The 14,956-nt window shown below is 45.6% G+C and overlaps 36 non-coding genes across 36 annotated transcripts; 20 read left to right on the plus strand and 16 right to left on the minus strand.

Moving 5' to 3' along the window:
- Positions 1 to 800: 800 nt before the first annotated feature.
- On the plus strand, positions 801 to 883 carry trnal-cag (transfer RNA leucine (anticodon CAG)). The gene has a single exon. It is a non-coding gene; the product is annotated as a tRNA-Leu (tRNA).
- A 216-nt stretch (positions 884 to 1,099) lies between these two features.
- On the plus strand, positions 1,100 to 1,172 carry trnar-acg (transfer RNA arginine (anticodon ACG)). The gene has a single exon. It is a non-coding gene; the product is annotated as a tRNA-Arg (tRNA).
- An 82-nt stretch (positions 1,173 to 1,254) lies between these two features.
- On the plus strand, positions 1,255 to 1,341 carry trnay-gua (transfer RNA tyrosine (anticodon GUA)). The gene is given in 2 exon segments: positions 1,255 to 1,291; positions 1,306 to 1,341. It is a non-coding gene; the product is annotated as a tRNA-Tyr (tRNA).
- Positions 1,342 to 1,427: 86 nt separating this feature from the next.
- trnae-cuc (transfer RNA glutamic acid (anticodon CUC)) lies at positions 1,428 to 1,499 on the minus strand. The gene has a single exon. It is a non-coding gene; the product is annotated as a tRNA-Glu (tRNA).
- A 93-nt stretch (positions 1,500 to 1,592) lies between these two features.
- Positions 1,593 to 1,666, minus strand: trnam-cau (transfer RNA methionine (anticodon CAU)). Its single transcript has one exon. It is a non-coding gene; the product is annotated as a tRNA-Met (tRNA).
- A 1,141-nt stretch (positions 1,667 to 2,807) lies between these two features.
- trnay-gua (transfer RNA tyrosine (anticodon GUA)) lies at positions 2,808 to 2,894 on the plus strand. Its single transcript is given in 2 exon segments — positions 2,808 to 2,844; positions 2,859 to 2,894. It is a non-coding gene; the product is annotated as a tRNA-Tyr (tRNA).
- An 86-nt stretch (positions 2,895 to 2,980) lies between these two features.
- On the minus strand, positions 2,981 to 3,052 carry trnae-cuc (transfer RNA glutamic acid (anticodon CUC)). The gene has a single exon. It is a non-coding gene; the product is annotated as a tRNA-Glu (tRNA).
- Positions 3,053 to 3,145: 93 nt separating this feature from the next.
- On the minus strand, positions 3,146 to 3,219 carry trnam-cau (transfer RNA methionine (anticodon CAU)). Its single transcript has one exon. It is a non-coding gene; the product is annotated as a tRNA-Met (tRNA).
- A 1,005-nt stretch (positions 3,220 to 4,224) lies between these two features.
- trnal-cag (transfer RNA leucine (anticodon CAG)) lies at positions 4,225 to 4,307 on the plus strand. Its single transcript has one exon. It is a non-coding gene; the product is annotated as a tRNA-Leu (tRNA).
- A 216-nt stretch (positions 4,308 to 4,523) lies between these two features.
- trnar-acg (transfer RNA arginine (anticodon ACG)) lies at positions 4,524 to 4,596 on the plus strand. Its single transcript has one exon. It is a non-coding gene; the product is annotated as a tRNA-Arg (tRNA).
- An 82-nt stretch (positions 4,597 to 4,678) lies between these two features.
- On the plus strand, positions 4,679 to 4,765 carry trnay-gua (transfer RNA tyrosine (anticodon GUA)). The gene is given in 2 exon segments: positions 4,679 to 4,715; positions 4,730 to 4,765. It is a non-coding gene; the product is annotated as a tRNA-Tyr (tRNA).
- An 86-nt stretch (positions 4,766 to 4,851) lies between these two features.
- On the minus strand, positions 4,852 to 4,924 carry trnae-cuc (transfer RNA glutamic acid (anticodon CUC)). The gene has a single exon. It is a non-coding gene; the product is annotated as a tRNA-Glu (tRNA).
- Positions 4,925 to 5,016: 92 nt separating this feature from the next.
- Positions 5,017 to 5,090, minus strand: trnam-cau (transfer RNA methionine (anticodon CAU)). Its single transcript has one exon. It is a non-coding gene; the product is annotated as a tRNA-Met (tRNA).
- Positions 5,091 to 6,095: 1,005 nt separating this feature from the next.
- Positions 6,096 to 6,178, plus strand: trnal-cag (transfer RNA leucine (anticodon CAG)). The gene has a single exon. It is a non-coding gene; the product is annotated as a tRNA-Leu (tRNA).
- A 216-nt stretch (positions 6,179 to 6,394) lies between these two features.
- Positions 6,395 to 6,467, plus strand: trnar-acg (transfer RNA arginine (anticodon ACG)). Its single transcript has one exon. It is a non-coding gene; the product is annotated as a tRNA-Arg (tRNA).
- An 82-nt stretch (positions 6,468 to 6,549) lies between these two features.
- On the plus strand, positions 6,550 to 6,636 carry trnay-gua (transfer RNA tyrosine (anticodon GUA)). The gene is given in 2 exon segments: positions 6,550 to 6,586; positions 6,601 to 6,636. It is a non-coding gene; the product is annotated as a tRNA-Tyr (tRNA).
- An 86-nt stretch (positions 6,637 to 6,722) lies between these two features.
- On the minus strand, positions 6,723 to 6,794 carry trnae-cuc (transfer RNA glutamic acid (anticodon CUC)). The gene has a single exon. It is a non-coding gene; the product is annotated as a tRNA-Glu (tRNA).
- Positions 6,795 to 6,887: 93 nt separating this feature from the next.
- On the minus strand, positions 6,888 to 6,961 carry trnam-cau (transfer RNA methionine (anticodon CAU)). The gene has a single exon. It is a non-coding gene; the product is annotated as a tRNA-Met (tRNA).
- A 1,005-nt stretch (positions 6,962 to 7,966) lies between these two features.
- On the plus strand, positions 7,967 to 8,049 carry trnal-cag (transfer RNA leucine (anticodon CAG)). The gene has a single exon. It is a non-coding gene; the product is annotated as a tRNA-Leu (tRNA).
- Positions 8,050 to 8,265: 216 nt separating this feature from the next.
- Positions 8,266 to 8,338, plus strand: trnar-acg (transfer RNA arginine (anticodon ACG)). The gene has a single exon. It is a non-coding gene; the product is annotated as a tRNA-Arg (tRNA).
- An 82-nt stretch (positions 8,339 to 8,420) lies between these two features.
- Positions 8,421 to 8,507, plus strand: trnay-gua (transfer RNA tyrosine (anticodon GUA)). Its single transcript is given in 2 exon segments — positions 8,421 to 8,457; positions 8,472 to 8,507. It is a non-coding gene; the product is annotated as a tRNA-Tyr (tRNA).
- An 86-nt stretch (positions 8,508 to 8,593) lies between these two features.
- trnae-cuc (transfer RNA glutamic acid (anticodon CUC)) lies at positions 8,594 to 8,666 on the minus strand. The gene has a single exon. It is a non-coding gene; the product is annotated as a tRNA-Glu (tRNA).
- A 93-nt stretch (positions 8,667 to 8,759) lies between these two features.
- On the minus strand, positions 8,760 to 8,833 carry trnam-cau (transfer RNA methionine (anticodon CAU)). Its single transcript has one exon. It is a non-coding gene; the product is annotated as a tRNA-Met (tRNA).
- Positions 8,834 to 9,822: 989 nt separating this feature from the next.
- Positions 9,823 to 9,895, plus strand: trnar-acg (transfer RNA arginine (anticodon ACG)). Its single transcript has one exon. It is a non-coding gene; the product is annotated as a tRNA-Arg (tRNA).
- Positions 9,896 to 9,977: 82 nt separating this feature from the next.
- Positions 9,978 to 10,064, plus strand: trnay-gua (transfer RNA tyrosine (anticodon GUA)). The gene is given in 2 exon segments: positions 9,978 to 10,014; positions 10,029 to 10,064. It is a non-coding gene; the product is annotated as a tRNA-Tyr (tRNA).
- Positions 10,065 to 10,150: 86 nt separating this feature from the next.
- Positions 10,151 to 10,222, minus strand: trnae-cuc (transfer RNA glutamic acid (anticodon CUC)). The gene has a single exon. It is a non-coding gene; the product is annotated as a tRNA-Glu (tRNA).
- A 93-nt stretch (positions 10,223 to 10,315) lies between these two features.
- trnam-cau (transfer RNA methionine (anticodon CAU)) lies at positions 10,316 to 10,389 on the minus strand. Its single transcript has one exon. It is a non-coding gene; the product is annotated as a tRNA-Met (tRNA).
- A 1,005-nt stretch (positions 10,390 to 11,394) lies between these two features.
- Positions 11,395 to 11,477, plus strand: trnal-cag (transfer RNA leucine (anticodon CAG)). The gene has a single exon. It is a non-coding gene; the product is annotated as a tRNA-Leu (tRNA).
- Positions 11,478 to 11,843: 366 nt separating this feature from the next.
- trnay-gua (transfer RNA tyrosine (anticodon GUA)) lies at positions 11,844 to 11,930 on the plus strand. Its single transcript is given in 2 exon segments — positions 11,844 to 11,880; positions 11,895 to 11,930. It is a non-coding gene; the product is annotated as a tRNA-Tyr (tRNA).
- Positions 11,931 to 12,016: 86 nt separating this feature from the next.
- On the minus strand, positions 12,017 to 12,088 carry trnae-cuc (transfer RNA glutamic acid (anticodon CUC)). The gene has a single exon. It is a non-coding gene; the product is annotated as a tRNA-Glu (tRNA).
- Positions 12,089 to 12,181: 93 nt separating this feature from the next.
- Positions 12,182 to 12,255, minus strand: trnam-cau (transfer RNA methionine (anticodon CAU)). Its single transcript has one exon. It is a non-coding gene; the product is annotated as a tRNA-Met (tRNA).
- Positions 12,256 to 13,260: 1,005 nt separating this feature from the next.
- On the plus strand, positions 13,261 to 13,343 carry trnal-cag (transfer RNA leucine (anticodon CAG)). Its single transcript has one exon. It is a non-coding gene; the product is annotated as a tRNA-Leu (tRNA).
- A 216-nt stretch (positions 13,344 to 13,559) lies between these two features.
- On the plus strand, positions 13,560 to 13,632 carry trnar-acg (transfer RNA arginine (anticodon ACG)). The gene has a single exon. It is a non-coding gene; the product is annotated as a tRNA-Arg (tRNA).
- An 82-nt stretch (positions 13,633 to 13,714) lies between these two features.
- Positions 13,715 to 13,801, plus strand: trnay-gua (transfer RNA tyrosine (anticodon GUA)). Its single transcript is given in 2 exon segments — positions 13,715 to 13,751; positions 13,766 to 13,801. It is a non-coding gene; the product is annotated as a tRNA-Tyr (tRNA).
- An 86-nt stretch (positions 13,802 to 13,887) lies between these two features.
- On the minus strand, positions 13,888 to 13,959 carry trnae-cuc (transfer RNA glutamic acid (anticodon CUC)). Its single transcript has one exon. It is a non-coding gene; the product is annotated as a tRNA-Glu (tRNA).
- A 93-nt stretch (positions 13,960 to 14,052) lies between these two features.
- Positions 14,053 to 14,126, minus strand: trnam-cau (transfer RNA methionine (anticodon CAU)). The gene has a single exon. It is a non-coding gene; the product is annotated as a tRNA-Met (tRNA).
- Between the last annotated feature and the right edge of the window lie 830 nt (positions 14,127 to 14,956).

Raw genomic sequence — 14,956 nt, forward strand, 5'->3', positions numbered from 1 at the left:
AAATCGCTGTCCGCTAAATTCTTTTGCAGCGTCCGCCGGACGCAGTGGAGCAACTCTGGTCTGACCGTTTTCAGTGACAGAATAGCCTGACATTTCAGTATGCAATGTTTTATAAAAATAAAAGTAACAACAACCACAAAATACAAAACACAAAACTTTTCATTAAATCTGATTCATCAATTTCATATGAGATGTTAAAGCGCAATTAGTGCATCGCATGAGGAGCAGGACTTAGTTCAAATGACTGTAGGGTTCACTTTTTTATGAAACAGGTAAAGGGACGGAAACTCCTTGGGATAATGAAGCCATACACATAGCCCTTACCTTAAATCAGGGCTGTTCAATTAAAGCGGTCAATGTTCTTTTTTTGAAGTAAAATCTACTGAACATACAAACAAAGTGTAACAATTTAAATGGATTCATCGCGAGCAAATTACTGACAAAGCTACTAAAAATGCATCCGTTCCCTGCCATTTATACCAGAACACATTCTAAATTATCTTCCCATTTAAAACAGTGTTCATTAGGAAATGCTCTTAACAGGCTGATCATTAATGCAATTGGTTTAAAATATATAATTCTTGCAAAAAATAGAAACAAGACCTCATGGTTTATGAATAAGCATCAAATCGAAGAGTGAAGTGTCGAAAAGTGAGGAGGAAAGGTCCCCTCTATCTGGGAATCGCGCTCCTTGCGGTACGTTATTTCTAAATGGCCTGTGTGCCATTGAACGGCTGCATTTAAGGGTCCATTCCGAAAGTGGTGGGTGCACGATTGCTGAGAGGCCGAACGCCCACACTGTCAGGATGGCCGAGCGGTCTAAGGCGCTGCGTTCAGGTCGCAGTCTCCTCTTGAGGCGTGGGTTCGAATCCCACTTCTGACATTGCTTTGCATGTCACACTGGAGAGTCCAGGCTCGGCTTTACATGGAAACGGCCGTGCGCTAATTTAAGTCAGACAGTGTAAGGGTTCCAATCCACATCTGCTTTGAAGTTGCAAGTAATCTTGATTACCAGGCACAGGTTTGTTCCAGAGAGCGTGGGTTCTTTCAGCCCCTTTGCCTGTTCTCGATCTGCGTTCTTCCTGTGTGCCCTCAAAGAGGGCCAGTGGCGCAATGGATAACGCGTCTGACTACGGATCAGAAGATTCTAGGTTCGACTCCTGGCTGGCTCGTTGCTCCTCAGCTCCTTTTCGTGCCACGAGGGCTTCCGCTGACAAGGCCCAAAAATAGCTCAGACGATAGACTGTATCTGGGCCTTCGATAGCTCAGTTGGTAGAGCGGAGGACTGTAGGCATCTCACTGGTCATCCTTAGGTCGCTGGTTCGAATCCGGCTCGAAGGAAGCGTCTCTTTAAGCCTTGGAAACCTTCAAAGGTTATTGTTGTTTCAAAGTCCCACGAATACAGCCGGAGGGTGTCCAAAAGCGCATTCCCTGACCGGGAATCGAACCCGGGCCGCGGCGGTGAGAGCGCCGAATCCTAGCCACTAGACCACCAGGGAGCACCCGCTCGTGAACGTTCCTACGCGGGAGCCGGAAAGATGTGTCGCCTTAATAGAGCCAGTCTGTCAGTTCAAAAGAATTTCCCACCACGCTGCCCCGTGTGAGGCTCGAACTCACGACCTTCAGATTATGAGACTGACGCGCTGCCAAACTGCGCCAACGAGGCGTACCCAGCATGTTTAAGTAAACAGCAAAGGTTAAAAGTGAAAAGACTAGGCCTTTTGTTGATATAACAGGGAAGCTGTCCATTTGGTTTCGGCCAAACATTTGTTTTGGAAGGGATCTGCACATATAAACAGGATGCGGGGAGTTCTAAGAATGGATATTCTTGCTTGTGACCATGCTTGTGATGCAATCTGAGAAAACATAGGAAATCGCTGTCCGCTAAATTCTTTTGCAGCGTCCGCCGGACGCAGTGGAGCAACTCTGGTCAATTATATCGTTTTCAGTGACAGAATAGCCTGACATTTCAGTATGCAATGTTTTATAAAAATAAAAGTAACAACAACCACAAAATACAAAACACAAAACTTTTCATTAAATCTGATTCATCAATTTCATATGAGATGTTAAAGCGCAATTAGTGCATCGCATGAGGAGCAGGACTTAGTTCAAATGACTGTAGGGTTCACTTTTTTATGAAACAGGTAAAGGGACGGAAACTCCTTGGGATAATGAAGCCATACACATAGCCCTTACCTGAAATCAGGGCTGTTCAATTAAAGCGGTCAATGTTCTTTTTTTGAAGTAAAATCTACTGAACATACAAACAAAGTGTAACAATTTAAATGGATTCATCGCGAGCAAATTACTGACAAAGCTACTAAAAATGCATCCGTTCCCTGCCATTTATACCAGAACAGATTCTAAATTATCTTCCCATTTAAAACAGTGTTCATTAGGAAATGCTCTTAACAGGCTGATCATTAATGCAATTGGTTTAAAATATATAATTCTTGCAAAAAATAGAAACAAGACCTCATGGTTTATGAATAAGCATCAAATCGAAGAGTGAAGTGTCGAAAAGTGAGGAGGAAAGGTCTGCTTTGAAGTTGCAAGTAATCTTGACTACCAGGCACAGGTTTGTTCCAGAGAGCGTGGGTTCTTTCAGCCCCTTTGCCTGTTCTCGATCTGCGTTCTTCCTGTGTGCCCTCAAAGAGGGCCAGTGGCGCAATGGATAACACGTCTGACTACGGATCAGAAGATTCTAGGTTTGACTCCTGGCTGGCTCGTTGCTCCTCAGCTCCTTTTCGTGCCACGAGGGCTTCCGCTGACAAGGCCCAAAAATAGCTCAGACGGTATCCGGGCCTTCGATAGCTCAGTTGGTAGAGCGGAGGACTGTAGGCATCTCACTGGTCATCCTTAGGTCGCTGGTTCGAATCCGGCTCGAAGGAAGCGTGTCTTTAAGCCTTGGAGACCTTCAAAGGTTATTGTTTTTTCACAGTCCCACGAATACAGCCAGAGGGTGTCCAAAAGCGCATTCCCTGACCGGAAATCGAACCCGGGCCGCGGCGGTGAGAGCGCCGAATCCTAGCCACTAGACCACCAGGGAGCACCCGCTCGTGAACGTTCCTACGCGGGAGCCGGAAAGATGTGTCGCCTTAATAGAGCCAGTCTGTCAGTTCAAAAGAATTTCCCACCACGCTGCCCCGTGTGAGGCTCGAACTCACGACCTTCAGATTATGAGACTGACGCGCTGCCAAACTGCGCCAACGAGGCGTACCCAGCATGTTTAAGTAAACAGCAAAGGTTAAAAGTGAAAAGACTAGGCCTTTTGTTGATATAACAGGGAAGCTGTCCATTTGGTTTCGGCCAAACATTTGTTTTGGAAGGGATCTGCACATATAAACAGGATGCGGGGAGTTCTAAGAATGGATATTCTTGCTTGTGACCATGCTTGTGATGCAATCTGAGAAAACATAGGAAATCGCTGTCCGCTAAATTCTTTTGCAGCGTCCGCCGGACGCAGTGGAGCAACTCTGGTCTGACCGTTTTCAGTGACAGAATAGCCTGACATTTCAGTATGCAATGTTTTATAAAAATAAAAGTAACAACAACCACAAAATACAAAACACAAAACTTTTCATTAAATCTGATTCATCAATTTCATATGAGATGTTAAAGCGCAATTAGTGCATCGCATGAGGAGCAGGACTTAGTTCAAATGACTGTAGGGTTCACTTTTTTATGAAACAGGTAAAGGGACGGAAACTCCTTGGGATAATGAAGCCATACACATAGCCCTTACCTTAAATCAGGGCTGTTCAATTAAAGCGGTCAATGTTCTTTTTTTGAAGTAAAATCTACTGAACATACAAACAAAGTGTAACAATTTAAATGGATTCATCGCGAGCAAATTACTGACAAAGCTACTAAAAATGCATCCGTTCCCTGCCATTTATACCAGAACACATTCTAAATTATCTTCCCATTTAAAACAGTGTTCATTAGGAAATGCTCTTAACAGGCTGATCATTAATGCAATTGGTTTAAAATATATAATTCTTGCAAAAAATAGAAACAAGACCTCATGGTTTATGAATAAGCATCAAATCGAAGAGTGAAGTGTCGAAAAGTGAGGAGGAAAGGTCCCCTCTATCTGGGAATCGCGCTCCTTGCGGTACGTTATTTCTAAATGGCCTGTGTGCCATTGAACGGCTGCATTTAAGGGTCCATTCCGAAAGTGGTGGGTGCACGATTGCTGAGAGGCCGAACGCCCACACTGTCAGGATGGCCGAGCGGTCTAAGGCGCTGCGTTCAGGTCGCAGTCTCCTCTGGAGGCGTGGGTTCGAATCCCACTTCTGACATTGCTTTGCATGTCACACTGGAGACTCCAGGCTGGGCTTTACATGGAAACGGCCGTGCGCTAATTTAAGTCAGAAAGTGTAAGGGTTCCAATCCACATCTGCTTTGAAGTTGCAAGTAATCTTGATTACCAGGCACAGGTTTGTTCCAGAGAGCGTGGGTTCTTTCAGCCCCTTTGCCTGTTCTCGATCTGCGTTCTTCCTGTGTGCCCTCAAAGAGGGCCAGTGGCGCAATGGATAACGCGTCTGACTACGGATCAGAAGATTCTAGGTTCGACTCCTGGCTGGCTCGTTGCTCCTCAGCTCCTTTTCGTGCCACGAGGGCTTCCGCTGACAAGGCCCAAAAATAGCTCAGACGATAGACTGTATCCGGGCCTTCGATAGCTCAGTTGGTAGAGCGGAGGACTGTAGGCATCTCACTGGTCATCCTTAGGTCGCTGGTTCGAATCCGGCTCGAAGGAAGCGTCTCTTTAAGCCTTGGAGACCTTCAAAGGTTATTGTTTTTTGACAGTCCCACGAATACAGCCAGAGGGTGTCCAAAAGCACATTCCCTGACCGGGAATCGAACCCGGGCCGCGGCGGTGAGAGCGCCTGAATCCTAGCCACTAGACCACCAGGGAGCACCCGCTCGTGAACGTTCCTACGCGGGAGCCGAAAGATGTGTCGCCTTAATAGAGCCAGTCTGTCAGTTCAAAATAATTTCCCACCACGCTGCCCCGTGTGAGGCTCGAACTCACGACCTTCAGATTATGAGACTGACGCGCTGCCAAACTGCGCCAACGAGGCGTACCCAGCATGTTTAAGTAAACAGCAAAGGTTAAAAGTGAAAAGACTAGGCCTTTTGTTGATATAACAGGGAAGCTGTCCATTTGGTTTCGGCCAAACATTTGTTTTGGAAGGGATCTGCACATATAAACAGGATGCGGGGAGTTCTAAGAATGGATATTCTTGCTTGTGACCATGCTTGTGATGCAATCTGAGAAAACATAGGAAATCGCTGTCCGCTAAATTCTTTTGCAGCGTCCGCCGGACGCAGTGGAGCAACTCTGGTCTGACCGTTTTCAGTGACAGAATAGCCTGACATTTCAGTATGCAATGTTTTATAAAAATAAAAGTAACAACAACCACAAAATACAAAACACAAAACTTTTCATTAAATCTGATTCATCAATTTCATATGAGATGTTAAAGCGCAATTAGTGCATCGCATGAGGAGCAGGACTTAGTTCAAATGACTGTAGGGTTCACTTTTTTATGAAACAGGTAAAGGGACGGAAACTCCTTGGGATAATGAAGCCATACACATAGCCCTTACCTTAAATCAGGGCTGTTCAATTAAAGCGGTCAATGTTCTTTTTTTGAAGTAAAATCTACTGAACATACAAACAAAGTGTAACAATTTAAATGGATTCATCGCGAGCAAATTACTGACAAAGCTACTAAAAATGCATCCGTTCCCTGCCATTTATACCAGAACACATTCTAAATTATCTTCCCATTTAAAACAGTGTTCATTAGGAAATGCTCTTAACAGGCTGATCATTAATGCAATTGGTTTAAAATATATAATTCTTGCAAAAAATAGAAACAAGACCTCATGGTTTATGAATAAGCATCAAATCGAAGAGTGAAGTGTCGAAAAGTGAGGAGGAAAGGTCCCCTCTATCTGGGAATCGCGCTCCTTGCGGTACGTTATTTCTAAATGGCCTGTGTGCCATTGAACGGCTGCATTTAAGGGTCCATTCCGAAAGTGGTGGGTGCACGATTGCTGAGAGGCCGAACGCCCACACTGTCAGGATGGCCGAGCGGTCTAAGGCGCTGCGTTCAGGTCGCAGTCTCCTCTGGAGGCGTGGGTTCGAATCCCACTTCTGACATTGCTTTGCATGTCACACTGGAGACTCCAGGCTGGGCTTTACATGGAAACGGCCGTGCGCTAATTTAAGTCAGACAGTGTAAGGGTTCCAATCCACATCTGCTTTGAAGTTGCAAGTAATCTTGATTACCAGGCACAGGTTTGTTCCAGAGAGCGTGGGTTCTTTCAGCCCCTTTGCCTGTTCTCGATCTGCGTTCTTCCTGTGTGCCCTCAAAGAGGGCCAGTGGCGCAATGGATAACGCGTCTGACTACGGATCAGAAGATTCTAGGTTCGACTCCTGGCTGGCTCGTTGCTCCTCAGCTCCTTTTCGTGCCACGAGGGCTTCCGCTGACAAGGCCCAAAAATAGCTCAGACGATAGACTGTATCTGGGCCTTCGATAGCTCAGTTGGTAGAGCGGAGGACTGTAGGCATCTCACTGGTCATCCTTAGGTCGCTGGTTCGAATCCGGCTCGAAGGAAGCGTCTCTTTAAGCCTTGGAGACCTTCAAAGGTTATTGTTTTTTCAAAGTCCCACGAATACAGCCAGAGGGTGTCCAAAAGCGCATTCCCTGACCGGGAATCGAACCCGGGCCGCGGCGGTGAGAGCGCCGAATCCTAGCCACTAGACCACCAGGGAGCACCCGCTCGTGAACGTTCCTACGCGGGAGCCGGAAAGATGTGTCGCCTTAATAGAGCCAGTCTGTCAGTTCAAAATAATTTCCCACCACGCTGCCCCGTGTGAGGCTCGAACTCACGACCTTCAGATTATGAGACTGACGCGCTGCCAAACTGCGCCAACGAGGCGTACCCAGCATGTTTAAGTAAACAGCAAAGGTTAAAAGTGAAAAGACTAGGCCTTTTGTTGATATAACAGGGAAGCTGTCCATTTGGTTTCGGCCAAACATTTGTTTTGGAAGGGATCTGCACATATAAACAGGATGCGGGGAGTTCTAAGAATGGATATTCTTGCTTGTGACCATGCTTGTGATGCAATCTGAGAAAACATAGGAAATCGCTGTCCGCTAAATTCTTTTGCAGCGTCCGCCGGACGCAGTGGAGCAACTCTGGTCTGACCGTTTTCAGTGACAGAATAGCCTGACATTTCAGTATGCAATGTTTTATAAAAATAAAAGTAACAACAACCACAAAATACAAAACACAAAACTTTTCATTAAATCTGATTCATCAATTTCATATGAGATGTTAAAGCGCAATTAGTGCATCGCATGAGGAGCAGGACTTAGTTCAAATGACTGTAGGGTTCACTTTTTTATGAAACAGGTAAAGGGACGGAAACTCCTTGGGATAATGAAGCCATACACATAGCCCTTACCTTAAATCAGGGCTGTTCAATTAAAGCGGTCAATGTTCTTTTTTTGAAGTAAAATCTACTGAACATACAAACAAAGTGTAACAATTTAAATGGATTCATCGCGAGCAAATTACTGACAAAGCTACTAAAAATGCATCCGTTCCCTGCCATTTATACCAGAACACATTCTAAATTATCTTCCCATTTAAAACAGTGTTCATTAGGAAATGCTCTTAACAGGCTGATCATTAATGCAATTGGTTTAAAATATATAATTCTTGCAAAAAATAGAAACAAGACCTCATGGTTTATGAATAAGCATCAAATCGAAGAGTGAAGTGTCGAAAAGTGAGGAGGAAAGGTCCCCTCTATCTGGGAATCGCGCTCCTTGCGGTACGTTATTTCTAAATGGCCTGTGTGCCATTGAACGGCTGCATTTAAGGGTCCATTCCGAAAGTGGTGGGTGCACGATTGCTGAGAGGCCGAACGCCCACACTGTCAGGATGGCCGAGCGGTCTAAGGCGCTGCGTTCAGGTCGCAGTCTCCTCTGGAGGCGTGGGTTCGAATCCCACTTCTGACATTGCTTTGCATGTCACACTGGAGACTCTAGGCTCGGCTTTACATGGAAACGGCCGTGCGCTAATTTAAGTCAGACAGTGTAAGGGTTCCAATCCACATCTGCTTTGAAGTTGCAAGTAATCTTGATTACCAGGCACAGGTTTGTTCCAGAGAGCGTGGGTTCTTTCAGCCCCTTTGCCTGTTCTCGATCTGCGTTCTTCCTGTGTGCCCTCAAAGAGGGCCAGTGGCGCAATGGATAACGCGTCTGACTACGGATCAGAAGATTCTAGGTTCGACTCCTGGCTGGCTCGTTGCTCCTCAGCTCCTTTTCGTGCCACGAGGGCTTCCGCTGACAAGGCCCAAAAATAGCTCAGACGATAGACTGTATCTGGGCCTTCGATAGCTCAGTTGGTAGAGCGGAGGACTGTAGGCATCTCACTGGTCATCCTTAGGTCGCTGGTTCGAATCCGGCTCGAAGGAAGCGTCTCTTTAAGCCTTGGAGACCTTCAAAGGTTATTGTTTTTTCAAAGTCCCACGAATACAGCCAGAGGGTGTCCAAAAGCGCATTCCCTGACCGGGAATCGAACCCGGGCCGCAGGCGGTGAGAGCGCCGAATCCTAGCCACTAGACCACCAGGGAGCACCCGCTCGTGAACGTTCCTACGCGGGAGCCGGAAAGATGTGTCGCCTTAATAGAGCCAGTCTGTCAGTTCAAAAGAATTTCCCACCACGCTGCCCCGTGTGAGGCTCGAACTCACGACCTTCAGATTATGAGACTGACGCGCTGCCAAACTGCGCCAACGAGGCGTACCCAGCATGTTTAAGTAAACAGCAAAGGTTAAAAGTGAAAAGACTAGGCCTTTTGTTGATATAACAGGGAAGCTGTCCATTTGGTTTCGGCCAAACATTTGTTTTGGAAGGGATCTGCACATATAAACAGGATGCGGGGAGTTCTAAGAATGGATATTCTTGCTTGTGACCATGCTTGTGATGCAATCTGAGAAAACATAGGAAATCGCTGTCCGCTAAATTCTTTTGCAGCGTCCGCCGGACGCAGTGGAGCAACTCTGGTCTGACCGTTTTCAGTGACAGAATAGCCTGACATTTCAGTATGCAATGTTTTATAAAAATAAAAGTAACAACAACCACAAAATACAAAACACAAAACTTTTCATTAAATCTGATTCATCAATTTCATATGAGATGTTAAAGCGCAATTAGTGCATCGCATGAGGAGCAGGACTTAGTTCAAATGACTGTAGGGTTCACTTTTTTATGAAACAGGTAAAGGGACGGAAACTCCTTGGGATAATGAAGCCATACACATAGCCCTTACCATAAATCAGGGCTGTTCAATTAAAGCGGTCAATGTTCTTTTTTTGAAGTAAAATCTACTGAACATACAAACAAAGTGTAACAATTTAAATGGATTCATCGCGAGCAAATTACTGACAAAGCTACTAAAAATGCATCCGTTCCCTGCCATTTATACCAGAACACATTCTAAATTATCTTCCCATTTAAAACAGTGTTCATTAGGAAATGCTCTTAACAGGCTGATCATTAATGCAATTGGTTTAAAATATATAATTCTTGCAAAAAATAGAAACAAGACCTCATGGTTTATGAATAAGCATCAAATCGAAGAGTGAAGTGTCGAAAAGTGAGGAGGAAAGGTCTGCTTTGAAGTTGCAAGTAATCTTGACTACCAGGCACAGGTTTGTTCCAGAGAGCGTGGGTTCTTTCAGCCCCTTTGCCTGTTCTCGATCTGCGTTCTTCCTGTGTGCCCTCAAAGAGGGCCAGTGGCGCAATGGATAACGCGTCTGACTACGGATCAGAAGATTCTAGGTTCGACTCCTGGCTGGCTCGTTGCTCCTCAGCTCCTTTTCGTGCCACGAGGGCTTCCGCTGACAAGGCCCAAAAATAGCTCAGACGATAGACTGTATCTGGGCCTTCGATAGCTCAGTTGGTAGAGCGGAGGACTGTAGGCATCTCACTGGTCATCCTTAGGTCGCTGGTTCGAATCCGGCTCGAAGGAAGCGTCTCTTTAAGCCTTGGAGACCTTCTAAGGTTATTGTTTTTTCAAAGTCCCACGAATACAGCCAGAGGGTGTCCAAAAGCGCATTCCCTGACCGGGAATCGAACCCGGGCCGCGGCGGTGAGAGCGCCAAATCCTAGCCACTAGACCACCAGGGAGCACCCGCTCGTGAACGTTCCTACGCGGGAGCCGGAAAGATGTGTCGCCTTAATAGAGCCAGTCTGTCAGTTCAAAAGAATTTCCCACCACGCTGCCCCGTGTGAGGCTCGAACTCACGACCTTCAGATTATGAGACTGACGCGCTGCCAAACTGCGCCAACGAGGCGTACCCAGCATGTTTAAGTAAACAGCAAAGGTTAAAAGTGAAAAGACTAGGCCTTTTGTTGATATAACAGGGAAGCTGTCCATTTGGTTTCGGCCAAACATTTGTTTTGGAAGGGATCTGCACATATAAACAGGATGCGGGGAGTTCTAAGAATGGATATTCTTGCTTGTGACCATGCTTGTGATGCAATCTGAGAAAACATAGGAAATCGCTGTCCGCTAAATTCTTTTGCAGCGTCCGCCGGACGCAGTGGAGCAACTCTGGTCTGACCGTTTTCAGTGACAGAATAGCCTGACATTTCAGTATGCAATGTTTTATAAAAATAAAAGTAACAACAACCACAAAATACAAAGCACAAAACTTTTCATTAAATCTGATTCATCAATTTCATATGAGATGTTAAAGCGCAATTAGTGCATCGCATGAGGAGCAGAACTGAGTTCAAATGACTGTAGGGTTCAATTTTTTATGAAACAGGTAAAGGGACGGAAACTCCTTGGGATAATGAAGCCATACACATAGCCCTTACCATAAATCAGGGCTGTTCAATTAAAGCGGTCAATGTTCTTTTTTTGAAGTAAAATCTACTGAACATACAAACAAAGTGTAACAATTTAAATGGATTCATCGCGAGGAAATTACTGACAAAGCTACTTAAAATGCATCCGTTCCCTGCCATTTATACCAGAACAGATTCTAAATTATCTTCCCATTTAAAACAGTGTTCATTAGGAAATGCTCTTAACAGGCTGATCATTAATGCAATTGGTTTAAAATATATAATTCTTGCAAAAAATAGAAACAAGACCTCATGGTTTATGAATAAGCATCAAATCGAAGAGTGAAGTGTCGAAAAGTGAGGAGGAAAGGTCCCCTCTATCTGGGAATCGCGCTCCTTGCGGTACGTTATTTCTAAATGGCCTGTGTGCCATTGAACGGCTGCAATTAAGGGTCCATTCCGAAAGTGGTGGGTGCACGATTGCTGAGAGGCCGAACGCCCACACTGTCAGGATGGCCGAGCGGTCTAAGGCGCTGCGTTCAGGTCGCAGTCTCCTCTGGAGGCGTGGGTTCGAATCCCACTTCTGACATTGCTTTGCATGTCACACTGGAGACTCCAGGCTCGGCTTTACATGGAAACGGCCGTGCGCTAATTTAAGTCAGACAGTGTAAGGGTTCCAATCCACATCTGCTTTGAAGTTGCAAGTAATCTTGATTACCAGGCACAGGTTTGTTCCAGAGAGCGTGGGTTCTTTCAGCCCCTTTGCCTGTTCTCGATCTGCGTTCTTCCTGTGTGCCCTCAAAGAGGGCCAGTGGCGCAATGGATAACGCGTCTGACTACGGAAGATTCTAGGTTCGACTCCTGGCAGGCTCGTTGCTCCTCAGCTCCTTTTCGTGCCACGAGGGCTTCCGCTGACAAGGCCCAAAAATAGCTCAGACGATAGACGGTATCCGGGCCTTCGATAGCTCAGTTGGTAGAGCGGAGGACTGTAGGCATCTCACTGGTCATCCTTAGGTCGCTGGTTCGAATCCGGCTCGAAGGAAGCGTCTCTTTAAGCCTTGGAGACCTTCAAAGGTTATTGTTTTTTCAAAGTCCCACGAATACAGCCAGAGGGTGTCCAAAAGCGCATTCCCTGACCGGGAATCGAACCCGGGCCGCGGCGGTGAGAGCGCCAAATCCTAGCCACTAGACCACCAGGGAGCACCCGCTCGTGAACGTTCCTACGCGGGAGCCGGAAAGATGTGTCGCCTTAATAGAGCCAGTCTGTCAGTTCAAAAGAATTTCCCACCACGCTGCCCCGTGTGAGGCTCGAACTCACGACCTTCAGATTATGAGACTGACGCGCTGCCAAACTGCGCCAACGAGGCGTACCCAGCATGTTTAAGTAAACAGCAAAGGTTAAAAGTGAAAAGACTAGGCCTTTTGTTGATATAACAGGGAAGCTGTCCATTTGGTTTCGGCCAAACATTTGTTTTGGAAGGGATCTGCACATATAAACAGGATGCGGGGAGTTCTAAGAATGGATATTCTTGCTTGTGACCATGCTTGTGATGCAATCTGAGAAAACATAGGAAATCGCTGTCCGCTAAATTCTTTTGCAGCGTCCGCCGGACGCAGTGGAGCAACTCTGGTCTGACCGTTTTCAGTGACAGAATAGCCTGACATTTCAGTATGCAATGTTTTATAAAAATAAAAGTAACAACAACCACAAAATACAAAACACAAAACTTTTCATTAAATCTGATTCATCAATTTCATATGAGATGTTAAAGCGCAATTAGTGCATCGCATGAGGAGCAGGACTTAGTTCAAATGACTGTAGGGTTCACTTTTTTATGAAACAGGTAAAGGGACGGAAACTCCTTGGGATAATGAAGCCATACACATAGCCCTTACCTTAAATCAGGGCTGTTCAATTAAAGCGGTCAATGTTCTTTTTTTGAAGTAAAATCTACTGAACATACAAACAAAGTGTAACAATTTAAATGGATTCATCGCGAGCAAATTACTGACAAAGCTACTAAAAATGCATCCGTTCCCTGCCATTTATACCAGAACACATTCTAAATTATCTTCCCATTTAAAACAGTGTTCATTAGGAAATGCTCTTAACAGGCTGATCATTAATGCAATTGGTTTAAAATATATAATTCTTGCAAAAAATAGAAACAAGACCTCATGGTTTATGAATAAGCATCAAATCGAAGAGTGAAGTGTCGAAAAGTGAGGAGGAAAGGTCCCCTCTATCTGGGAATCGCGCTCCTTGCGGTACGTTATTTCTAAATGGCCTGTGTGCCATTGAACGGCTGCATTTAAGGGTCCATTCCGAAAGTGGTGGGTGCACGATTGCTGAGAGGCCGAACGCCCACACTGTCAGGATGGCCGAGCGGTCTAAGGCGCTGCGTTCAGGTCGCAGTCTCCTCTGGAGGCGTGGGTTCGAATCCCACTTCTGACATTGCTTTGCATGTCACACTGGAGACTCTAGGCTGGGCTTTACATGGAAACGGCCGTGCGCTAATTTAAGTCAGACAGTGTAAGGGTTCCAATCCACATCTGCTTTGAAGTTGCAAGTAATCTTGATTACCAGGCACAGGTTTGTTCCAGAGAGCGTGGGTTCTTTCAGCCCCTTTGCCTGTTCTCGATCTGCGTTCTTCCTGTGTGCCCTCAAAGAGGGCCAGTGGCGCAATGGATAACGCGTCTGACTACGGATCAGAAGATTCTAGGTTCGACTCCTGGCTGGCTCGTTGCTCCTCAGCTCCTTTTCGTGCCACGAGGGCTTCCGCTGACAAGGCCCAAAAATAGCTCAGACGATAGACTGTATCTGGGCCTTCGATAGCTCAGTTGGTAGAGCGGAGGACTGTAGGCATCTCACTGGTCATCCTTAGGTCGCTGGTTCGAATCCGGCTCGAAGGAAGCGTCTCTTTAAGCCTTGGAGACCTTCAAAGGTTATTGTTTTTTCAAAGTCCCACGAATACAGCCAGAGGGTGTCCAAAAGCGCATTCCCTGACCGGGAATCGAACCCGGGCCGCGGCGGTGAGAGCGCCGAATCCTAGCCACTAGACCACCAGGGAGCACCCGCTCGTGAACGTTCCTACGCGGGAGCCGGAAAGATGTGTCGCCTTAATAGAGCCAGTCTGTCAGTTCAAAATAATTTCCCACCACGCTGCCCCGTGTGAGGCTCGAACTCACGACCTTCAGATTATGAGACTGACGCGCTGCCAAACTGCGCCAACGAGGCGTACCCAGCATGTTTAAGTAAACAGCAAAGGTTAAAAGTGAAAAGACTAGGCCTTTTGTTGATATAACAGGGAAGCTGTCCATTTGGTTTCGGCCAAACATTTGTTTTGGAAGGGATCTGCACATATAAACAGGATGCGGGGAGTTCTAAGAATGGATATTCTTGCTTGTGACCATGCTTGTGATGCAATCTGAGAAAACATAGGAAATCGCTGTCCGCTAAATTCTTTTGCAGCGTCCGCCGGACGCAGTGGAGCAACTCTGGTCTGACCGTTTTCAGTGACAGAATAGCCTGACATTTCAGTATGCAATGTTTTATAAAAATAAAAGTAACAACAACCACAAAATACAAAACACAAAACTTTTCATTAAATCTGATTCATCAATTTCATATGAGATGTTAAAGCGCAATTAGTGCATCGCATGAGGAGCAGGACTTAGTTCAAATGACTGTAGGGTTCACTTTTTTATGAAACAGGTAAAGGGACGGAAACTCCTTGGGATAATGAAGCCATACACATAGCCCTTACCATAAATCAGGGCTGTTCAATTAAAGCGGTCAATGTTCTTTTTTTGAAGTAAAATCTACTGAACATACAAACAAAGTGTAACAATTTAAATGGATTCATCGCGAGCAAATTACTGACAAAGCTACTAAAAATGCATCCGTTCCCTGCCATTTATACCAGAACACATTCTAAATTATCTTCCCATTTAAAACAGTGTTCATTAGGAAATGCTCTTAACAGGCTGATCATTAATGCAATTGGTTTAAAATATATAATTCTTGCAAAAAATAGAAACAAGACCTCATGGTTTATGAATAAGCAT

Source organism: Triplophysa dalaica, chromosome 5 (genome assembly GCF_015846415.1).
Source record: "Triplophysa dalaica isolate WHDGS20190420 chromosome 5, ASM1584641v1, whole genome shotgun sequence".
NCBI classification, from domain to species: domain Eukaryota; kingdom Metazoa; phylum Chordata; class Actinopteri; order Cypriniformes; family Nemacheilidae; genus Triplophysa; species Triplophysa dalaica.